General features: G+C 35.2%; 1 long non-coding RNA gene across 1 annotated transcript; it reads left to right on the top strand.

Annotated features, from left to right (window-relative positions):
• The first annotated feature begins 3,096 nt into the window (after window positions 1-3,096).
• LOC149238220 (uncharacterized) lies at window positions 3,097-3,900 on the top strand. The gene is made up of 3 exons (XR_016245351.1): window positions 3,097-3,233; window positions 3,378-3,456; window positions 3,571-3,900. It is a non-coding gene; the product is annotated as an uncharacterized LOC149238220 (long non-coding RNA).
• The last annotated feature ends 7,551 nt before the right edge of the window (window positions 3,901-11,451 follow it).

Raw genomic sequence — 11,451 nt, 5'->3', positions numbered from 1 at the left:
GTAGTAGAGCACGAGAGTACCTAACCAAAGAACCCAAAGTCAATGCACAAGAACAACAAGAAACTAGTTAAGATTAAAGAGCTTGAGATTGTAAAAATAATCACCTCAGTTCCAGCGCAATCTGCTAGATAAACCACCCCATTCCTAAAAACACACAAAATCTAGCCAAGTTCTTTTCAAATTATTTAACAAGAAATTAGACCAAAAACAAAAGGCATGAAAAGAGAATTGATAGAAGAAAGGTGATAATAGATGAATATCATGCGGAATAATTCACCATAATGGAAATTGCTAGCAATATTACTACTGAAATTAATTAGGAAAACCTTAATCTAGAGTAGAAGAGGCACCAAACCATATAACAAACCATGCTAGAGTGACTAGATAGTATAACCTCATTTTAAACTTGTATGGATAAATCACCACAACCTCACCTCATGACACACCCTTTTCTTCTCCTCAACTTCTATATTTCTCATTTCTTTGCTCTAAGAATAGAACTATAGTGTGGCATTTCCTACAAGGACAACCCACCTCCCAAGATGCATACAAACATTCATCTCCCACATCACACCATGATAATTTATGTTGTGTCATGTTTTGGGTGGGTTAGGCCCCCTCATAAATTCCTTCATCGAGATCTTGAGGAAAAGGCATTATTTTTATTATTTTATTATTTTTAAATACAACATTATATGATATCTCTCCCATATTTTTATTACCTTTTACTTTTTATTATTAATTTTTCAATAGCTCTCGCATTACATATGTTGTTTTATGATTATTATTTTTATATAACACTTCACTACAACATCTTTCCCAAATTGAGTTGTAGAGCGCCTTTCTTGGTATTAAGGATGAATATGGAATTATGGGATCTTCATTAGGTTTATGATGATAATGACTAATGTTTATAAATCAATTTTCATTTACAAGATAAAGAATTGTTTCATTTATTTTAAAACCTTATCGTGCCCCAAAATAGGGAAAATGTTATTGTGACCATATGAAAAGTGAAATAATAATAATAATAATAATAATAATAATAAGGGATAAATTAAAAAAGTAATAAAAACAATACTTGAATTCGATTCAATTTGTTATATTAATAAAAATCATAAACAATTTTTTTATTATTAAAAGTCATAATAGGCATATTACATTAAAATAAATTTAAATAATAATAGCCTATTGATAATCAACATATTTCAAAACACATAATTAAGAAACATATAAAAGCTTAATAAATTTAATTAATAAAAATATATTTCAAAATAAGAATATTCCATATAGAAATATCTCAAAAATGTTTAAAGTATAAATAATAAGTATAAATTAAGATTTGTGTTACTATATAAATTAAAATAATAGTTCATATTAATAACTTTTATAGAACTTTATATTTAAAAAAAGAAAAAGAAAAAGAAAAAAGAAAAAAAAACAACAACAACAACAAACAAACACTTATTTCTAAGCTATCTCTCATATATAATTAATGCTATGCATATCATAGTAAAAATTTAAACCAAAAAATTGAAAAAATATGTTAATGAAAATGTCAAACACATATACATATACATGTAACTATATCTATCATTAGAACTTCAATCAAATTAATAATTGAATAATTTTATGTATAGAAATGTGAAATTTATATAAATAAAAATAATTCTATCATAGCCATGGAGATTCAACCCCACTTTATCATGGAGATTCTTGAGGCTTTGTTACAATACCATGGCATATCAATACCACATACTCAGAAAACCATAACTCATTTCATATGAAATTTGTTCATTTGACTTTTTTTAATTAATGAATTTAATTAAAAAGCCAAAAATATGCATAATATTTTGGAAATAAATCTTAGTCTATGTATACTACTAAGAATATTCTATGGAGGCTAGATCCTTACCATCCACCTAATAATTATTGATACCTATATTAAAATTTTGGAAGCTTTATTCCAAAATTGACATGTCTATCAACATAATTATGAAGAACCAACATATTTCCATCTTAACTCCACAATTACTAACCCTGCTAGGAATCACATTGTTGGAAGTGCAACCATTTCCTCATCTTAACTCTACAACTACTAAGGCTTGAGAGGCATCAAATCTCTCCAAGTGCAAACACTTCCTTAGATTTCATAGGTCCCATGTTTAAATAGATGTATGCTGCTAAATATTTTGAAATTAAAATTTAATAAATATGAATATAAAACATATTTTTAAAAAGTGATTTTCATCTTGAACTCTTTTAATATTGTAAAAATAACAAAATTCATAAACTAACATCTTTTAAAAATTTTCCAACATCTTATTTTATTATAAAAATTGTAAAATTACTTTTATTTATTTATTTTAACTTAATATCTAACTAATATCAAATAATCATTAAATTACAAAACTTCCAACTTAAAATTACAATATTATTAACTTAAATCCATACATACCCAAATCTATAAAATACTTTAAAATATCATATCTTTTAAATTACAAACTTCTTTTAAAATACAAAATCTAAACAAGAACATTACACCTCATAAAATTCAATCTCAAAAACCTAATAAATAAAAAATTAAAATAAATCCAAACTAATTAAAAAAAAATACACTCACATAAAACCTACCATACCTAAATTACACCTACTGCAAATAAATATAGGATTCTTGTCACGATCTACCCAACATCTATATAAAAAAATTTAAACTGTATCATGGTTCCACTACTTTATAATCCATACATTCGGTTTCCAGCACATATGTATATAATGAAATGCATCCTATTCCATGGTATGAGAGTGCTGTTGACTATACATCGTATAGCAGTTCCCAATGTAATAAAGTTCTCTCCTTGAGTTACGGTTTGTGAACCATTTGGCAACCTTAATATATTGAGAGTTAAGGTAATGACAAATCTCCATCATCGGTGCCAGATGATGCACGGAATCCTCCTTACCTCACCTACCCGCACCAGGTGGCAATCTACCGTGCTGAGGCCACGTGATACCTTGGATAAAGTGCTAGGGTTTGCGCGCCAACTAATGAACGGTGTGGATGGTAAGATGAGATCCGAGGGTCCGGATCCATCCAAGGGTTTCCCGGAGGTTTATATGCCGCTAAGCTATTTTTTCGTTGTCCATTTGCACATGTTTTTCGGAGGTGAAAGCTGTTCAGCTCGGCGGTGACCCCTTAGCTGCAGCTATCAGTTCTGCAGCGCTCCATTCAGGTATCTTCATAACCATAGACCGCCGGCTACGGTACCCTTCCACGACTGATTGAGTTTTATAAGTAGCTTTCTTATTATTCCGCGTTCAATACCAGTTCATTAGTTCTGTTTACTCAAACTAATCCTCTGCTTTCACTGTGTTAGGGATTTGCTGCATCGTGTTAGGGATTTGCTACAAGTCCTTAGCTATTCAACAGAGAATAGACGGCCGCGGCTTCTCCAGGTATTTACCCACCATAACCTTAGCACGAATTGACTTTTCCGTTGAGTATTATGTAAAGTTGATTCTAATAGATGAAGGAGACCCTTACAGAGGTTTTTTCCTTAACTGCTTCAGGGTTATTCTCTTGTGCAAACCCTGGCTCGAAACGCGGTCGGCCTTTCTTGCCGGCACCTGCGTTCCCATGGTCTCTACTTTATGTTAAATGGTTGTTTGGGCTTCATGCCAAGTTGCTTGTATGTATTTATATGTTAAAAGGGCCACTGTCCCATGACTGGAACCTTTTCGACTCACGGCTCACAGGCCGTCATCTCCTTCTATCTTCTCATACTGTTTGAGAATGTTAACATTGAATCATAAGTTGATGTCTGTAATTTGGGAGAGAACGAGCCCTCAGGGTTCTTGATTAATGTACAATTTAATACTCACAGTGTTTTTCGGTTAATACAGAGTCATAAGTTTATCTATTGAATACGATTTGTATATTTAAATGCTTACAGTGCTTGGCATCAATCCCGTGTATTTTTATGCGCGTTGCATCATATCTCAGACACGTTGGAGCTCGATGGAGTCCACCGCTTGACAATGTTTTAATTAGGGTTTATTGTCACAGGCCTGTAACGGCTCGACGGTCTTTGTCTGTTAGAATAGCGGCCGCATGGCTGTCACCACTGTGGGATCTTTATCCGGGAACATCATGTTGCCCTATGGATATTAGTACCAACCCGCACTCTGAAGCAAATGCGTTCAGACGGTGGCATACAGTTGAGGGTTCATTTTTGTTTTCGAATGCAATGGCATGTAGTCTTTATTTAACATAAGAATGTATCCACTGTTCAGAGCTTAGATGTATAACCCTTCTGTGAATGAAACCCCTGTTTCAAGTTTATACTTATAATCTTTAGATGAATATAACCCCTGTTTTCAAGTAAATGGAATATGTATCCCTGGTATCGAGTGGATTAGATCTTCGGTTACAGCTTGGTTATATGTTATGATAATGGTACTTTCTCAGTTTCTTGTTCTTGTTATTTTTAGAATCGCACGGATTCATTGGTCTTCCGGATAATCCACTGTTATCGTTGTGCAGCGAGTTCTCCGCTGTTACACAGTTTGATGTGTACTTATTTCATGCATTTTCATTCACACAGTTACTATCTTCCAGAACTGGTATAATTTCTATGAATAAAGCACGTTCTCAGCTTTTATACAGATGCATGCATTAATTTCTATTCCATTAATAAGCATTGGTTCTCATACGCCTAACTTGCAATGTTTACGTTTATATCAGATAGTCTGTAAGCACTAATTTCTGCACTTATAACATGTATCAGTTCTCCTACATTCACTTGTAACGCTTACAGCGGATAGTCTCTATTTTCTTGCTTAATAGCTAGTACTAAAATGCTCTTCGTACTGGTTACTAACAGTGATTATACTTTTGCCTTTATAAGCAACAGAGAACTGGTTTTCATTTTCTCTTAAACTTTCCAATACACAGAATAAGGAAAACTAAATCTGGTGATCAGTTCGTACCTGGTTCGCCAGCTACAGAAGTTAATGCTCCAGACGTTCACCTGTAGTCATATAATTGCTCTTATCCTCCCAACCTTGAGATCCACTTCACACTGGATTCTCCCCCCGAGCAGTCTTGCAGGCCTACAGCCCTCAACAAGACACATGCACTCCTGTGCTGGGTTATCTGGTCTCTACCAGACTTAACCTCTTTCTCAGGTTATCTGGTCTCTACCAGACTTAACCTCTTTCTCTGTCTGCGCTCTCCTGGAATTCTTCTCTCTGCCTGTTCCCTCCCCCTGTTAGGGTGCTTGCTGATCCATTTAACCAATGCCAAGAATTAGTTGTAACTGATATGTAATTTAAAAATTACTTTTACGCAGGTTTGATTAACTGATTGGTAATTTAAAATTACCTTACGTGGGGTTAATCATAATAGGTATATCACATACTCCCCCCCTTAACAGGAACACCGTCCTCGGTGTTCATCTTTCGTTGGAACTTGATATTTTACTCATGGTATTACCATCTAATCCACACAAAATGTGATCCTTCTTCTTTGAAATCAAAGATTTCATTCCAAGAAAGGACGACAAATAAAATAGTAATGATAGTCTTAAGAAATATCATTAGTTATAAGCATCAATAGTCATAATCATTCGTAACTGCAAAAAATATGCAACTTCTAATCGCCACCACCTGGCCCTTATTCATTCATAATAAACAATTCTCTGTGTCTACTTACCATAACTTACCATCTTATGCTTGAAAATCATGAATACTTTCATGTAAGCCTGTTAATAGAGGTTGGACAATTCTTCAACCTTCCCTGATAAGTAGTTCCTGCAATATATGACTAACAAATTCAACCACATTAGTCACTATATTTTGAGTCAAATGAGACACTTTTGACTAGCAATCAATTGTGCAATGTTAGATGCTTTCTAAATCACAGTACTTTTACAAGTACTTAAAGAGCACTAACACTAATCATCAAATGATAAATCACTGCTCACGTGCACACTGAACGAATTCTTACTAAAGACATTCGTAAAATACTTCGAGAAGTATCAAAAGAGCACCTAGCCCTCTAATCATCAAAACAGTCAATCACTGTATTAAGCAAGAATTGTCTTAGCTCCCACTAAGATGTTCACAACATTAATAACACAATAAAGGAAATAAAATTCCATTTATTCTTTATTGAGCACTAAGCTCATTTCTTGTTAAATGTGCATAACATATTTTACACAACTATATGTAAAATTCATTTTTAACATGACATATAGCTGATTAGTTAATTCCTTTAGCCATGAGACCACAATGGACTAAAGAATTCCCAATCCATGGAAACTGGTTCTCACAACCAAATCGAGTCCTTTTCACATCCAAACAGTTTCTTTGATAAAGACCTTACCAGGTCTAACATAGAATCCCACTGGCCAACTAGCTCAAGAATTCTAAGGAGAGGAGATCTGGGCAGACAAGTACCATCAACCCTTCCGGGCAGGTAACTGCCATCAACCCAACTCCGGGCAGACAAGTACCATCAACCCCTCCGGGTAGGTAATTGCCATCAACCCAAGCACTTGCAGGTCCTACTCGACCGCAATTACACTGGTCTCGCCAGTAAACGCAGGTCCTACTCGATCGCAATCACATCGGTCTCGCCAGTAAACGCTATCTGATCCTAACCAGACGTAGCGTACACAGGAAATTCTTTCCTCTTGTGCCATCTGATCCCAACCAGACATAGCATGAATATTTTCTCTTTTAATACTCTTCCTCAAAGTCATTTACATAATGAACCATATGAACATTATCATTAGCACAACAAACATGCATGTATACCATGCATTTACACTTAACCCCAACATGGGTCCACAACACCAAGATTGATGGGAAACATATCCATCATACACGTTGTATGCATGCAAATTTTCCAAATAACATAATCCATGCATATCATATAACATCATTCTTTCTCATTTATAATTGCATTTCACATTGCAGCAATTTACGTGATGAGTTTTCTTGTTGCCATTAAGCTACCACTACTTAATCCCATCAGCAACGTTAGTTATAAATATGCATCAGTTAACACGTATTCCATTTCCAAGAATGTTCATGCATACAATATTGTCATGTATAAAAGCATATGCAAATACTCATTAATGTATAAATGTCAACAACAGTTGAATTAATAATCTAACCATCTCCAATTTTGCCATAGTCTGTGGTCTTACTCCAAATCGTTATTACTGGAGTATTATCTTACGTTTTATTATGGCTAACTTTGGTCATGCATCGTTAGTGTAATTAAACATAATTTCTCTAACATACAAGAACATATCTCTTATGTCACAATGACTAACCTTTGTGCATACTATTGCTTATCATATAAGCCCTTCTTTAATGTATGCAACACTTATTCCCTTCACTATAAGACTACCATCCCTTCACTATAAGACTACCATCATTTCATCCGACAAACCATATACCTCTTCCTTAAAGGAAGTCATTTTAATCCTCATTTCTCTATCTTCCGATGTGAGGATTTCTCAAGATTCCCTTTCAAGAAATTATTAAAGATATCTATCTTTCGGCATAAAACCAAGATACAAAACAAGGTTTACTTATCCTTTATGCATCAAAATCAAGCAATCAACACAACTCATCCAACACGACAATCTCTCCAAGAGATTATTATTTCAAGGAATCTAGCATGACCACTTTCTCTAAGTACACACAGATTCATAATTCCAAAGTCAAAATAGCTACCAATATGCAACATGTGTTCTCCTAACACAATTACTTTACTTTAATGCACATAGTTCTTTTCATGCAACAAGTAAGGATTTTGGTTCTTGTATGAATACTATTCTAATGTGTCTTTAAGGAAAGAACCTCTGTTTTTATTTCCAAGAAAAATTCTCATGCATCTTCATACATGAAGTATGCATACTCTTAGGAGGAGACTATATTCATGTATATATGTAATATATTCTTTCCTCAAGAATTTAGGGATGAATATCTATGTGCCTAGAAGCACATTCTTAGTTATCTTTTATCATGCATGTAATGCATAGTCATTTCACTAGAGCTTAGAACTAACTAGAATCATAATGCAACTAACACATATATGTATATATATACATATATTTTCCAAGAAGCTTTTATCAATAAAGATACCTATTTTAATTCAAGAAAACTTGACCACCCTCCATGCTATGTCCTCAGGACATTTATATGCCTCATCCTCTTCTCTCAAGAAGATACTTTAGCTACATTTAGCAAGGATTTTATTCCAAGAAAAACAACGAGAGACAAACATTTCTCTCACAAGACTCACATGTAGTCCGACTAGGAGGAACTACCTATTCTTTTTACTAAGAAGCATATAAAATAACCAATTCTTTTACTACAAGTATTATCGTAAGAAAACATATAAACAGTCAATCTTTAACTGCATGCCTTATCCCATTTTCTTTACCAAGAAAATCTATAAAGAACCATTCTTTTATTGCATGCATTCAAATACTTTCTCTACTAAGAAATCATATAAAACATTCATATGTGTTCTTCAAGAAAGTGAACAAGACACTTATCTTATCCTTGGATCAACATGCATAACTAACAAGTTAAACCACCCTTACCAAAAGCAATGGCTCTACTTTATGCAATTAGAAGCATAATCTCCTAAGTGTCGCACACACCAGAGTTACCACTTGATGCTAGATGCAACAACTATCATAACAACACTATGTGTCCATTTCAGAACAATGACTTCAAGGAAGCATTACGAAAATCATTAACATTAATACACTATAGTTATCATTTTCCAACTCCTTAAGCATGGTCAAGGGAATACTCACATGCACATCAAGCACTATCTAGTCATTTCCAGACTTAGAGTTTTCTGCAAGATTCTGATACCTAAGCTTGCTCTATCTGGTCATCACCAGGCTTAGCGATTTCTTTTCCCATCTCCGTCTGTCCCTACAGCACGGTCTTCTTCCTTCTCCTTGCTTTCTTTTCCTTTCGAAGCATCTATGGTTGGGGAAGGTAATTAGAGTTTTACCGACAACTGTGTTAACACAGGTAATCTATTTATGAGTAATTATCATATGTAATTATGAATGGATCCTAGAAACGTTACCCACTGAACATGCCTCTCCAATTAAGTTCATACTGGGATGCAACATGCCTAAGAAATCCATCATTCCCATGGTAGAGATAAATTCAACCATCATTAAGGCTCCATTGGTTTTTATCTCTCAACAAGTAATGATAAACACATACCATGCTAATGGATTTCACTTGATTAGAGGGTCTTCATCATTAAATCTATTAAGACATAAGCATATACTATTCATCATGCATTCTCATGGTGAATAAAATTAAGAACTCTTCTCGTGCACAACTGGACTATAGCACCGAGAGAGTAACAAAAAATAAAATCTTCATCAACCTTCACTTGGTTACGAACTGTAACAATCTTAGTTTAATTGAATTAATGCATATGAGTTCTATGGGTTAGTCACAGAACACTAACCAATCTCAACCACCAATCGTCTTCATGCATCTATGACAAGACTGATTCAAAAGTTAGTTATGACAATTAAGTCTCGCTGCTTGACTCATTGCATGTTTTCAACATCTAAAGGGGTTCTTCTAATGTCCTTTTTAACAATTTTTTTTTTCATCCTATTAAAGGATGTTCCCCTAAGTTTTGTTCATTGTAACTTCAATTTGTTCATTAAATACATCATTGTTATTGCCATATTTGCAAATCAAACTTGGTAGTTGATTGTCACTTTCATCAATGAGTGTTCAATATCGTGCTGCTTAAGTGTAATGAGTACTCAATATTGTTCTTCGGTGTGACAAAAGTTTCATTGTCTTTTATTCTCATCAGGAATTTAACGTTATGAACGTGAGTCACACCTAATGCCAAAAGTAGTGTACTTCCTAAATGAATGTGTGAATAATTAAACTCGTACCTGAGTTAATGCCTACTGATGGCGTACCTCAATATCCTTTCTGCTTACCAATTCCCAAAGGCGCCAGTACTGCAACCTTTGGCTCTGATACCACATTGTCACGATCTACCCAACATCTATATAAAAAAATTTAAACTGTATCATGGTTCCACTACTTTATAATCCATACATTCGGTTTCCAGCACATATGTATATAATGAAATGCATCCTCTTCCATGGTATGAGAGTGCTGCTGACTATACATCGTATAGCAGTTTCCAATGTAATAAAGTTCTCTCCTTGAGTTACGGTTTGTGAACCATTTGGCAACCTTAATATATTGAGGGTTAAGGTAATGACAAATCCCATCATCGGTGCCAGCTGATGCACGGAATCCTCCTTACCTCACCTACCCGCACCAGGTGGCAATCTACCGTGCTGAGGCCACGTGATACCTTGGATAAAGTGCTAGGGTTTGCGCGCCAACTAATGAACGGTGTGGATGGTAAGATGAGATCCGAGGGTCCGGATCCATCCAAGGGTTTCCCGGTGGTTTATATGCCGCTAAGCTATTTTTTCGTTGTCCATTTGCACATGTTCTCGGAGGTGAAAGCTGTTCAGCTCGGCGGTGACCCCTTTGCTGCAGCTATCAGTTCTGCAGCGCTCCATTCAGGTATCTTCATAACCACAGACCGCCGGCTACGGTACTCTTCCACTACTGATTGGGTTTTATAAGTAGCTTTCTTAGTATTCCGCGTTCAATACCAGTTCATTAGTTCTGTTACTCAAACTAATCCTCTGCTTTCACTGTGTTAGGGAATTGCTGCATCGTGTTAGGGATTTGCTACAAGTCCTAGCTATTCAACAGAGAATAGACGGCCGCGGCTTCTCCAGGTATTTACCCACCATAACTTTAGCACGAATTGGCTTTTCCGTTGAAGGGTGAGAGTTTTTCCTTGAGTATTATGTAGAGTTGATGCTAATAGATGAAGGAGACCCTTACAGAGGTTTTTTCCTTAACTGCTTCAGGGTTATTCTCTTGTGCAAACCCTGGCTCGAAACGCGGTCGGCCCTTTCTTGCCGGCACCTGCGTTCTCATGGTCTCTACTTTATGTGAAATGGTTGTTTGGGCTTCATGCCAAGTTGCTTGTATGTATTTATTTGTTAAATGGACCACTTTCCCATGACTGGAACCTTTTCGACTCACGGTTCACAGGCCGTCATCTCCTTCTATCTTCTCATACTGTTTGGGAATGTTAACATTGAATCATAAGTTGATGTCTGTAATTTGTAAGAGAACGAGCCCTCAGGGTTCTTGATTATTGTACAGTTTGATACTCACAGTGTTTTTCGGTTAATACAGAGTCATATGTTTTTCTATTGAATATGATTTGTATAATTAAATGCTTACAGTTCTTGGCATCAATCCCGTGTATTTTTATGCGCATTGCATCATATCTCAGACACGTTGGAGCTCGATGGAGTCCACCGCTTGACAATG

Source organism: Pinus tabuliformis, chromosome 8 (assembly GCF_031772625.1).
Source record: "Pinus tabuliformis cultivar Carrire ecotype Pingquan chromosome 8, CPIR1, whole genome shotgun sequence".
Classification (NCBI taxonomy): domain Eukaryota; kingdom Viridiplantae; phylum Streptophyta; class Pinopsida; order Pinales; family Pinaceae; genus Pinus; species Pinus tabuliformis.
Note: the sequence above shows the minus strand (reverse complement) of the source record. Positions and strands in the feature narration are given on the sequence as shown.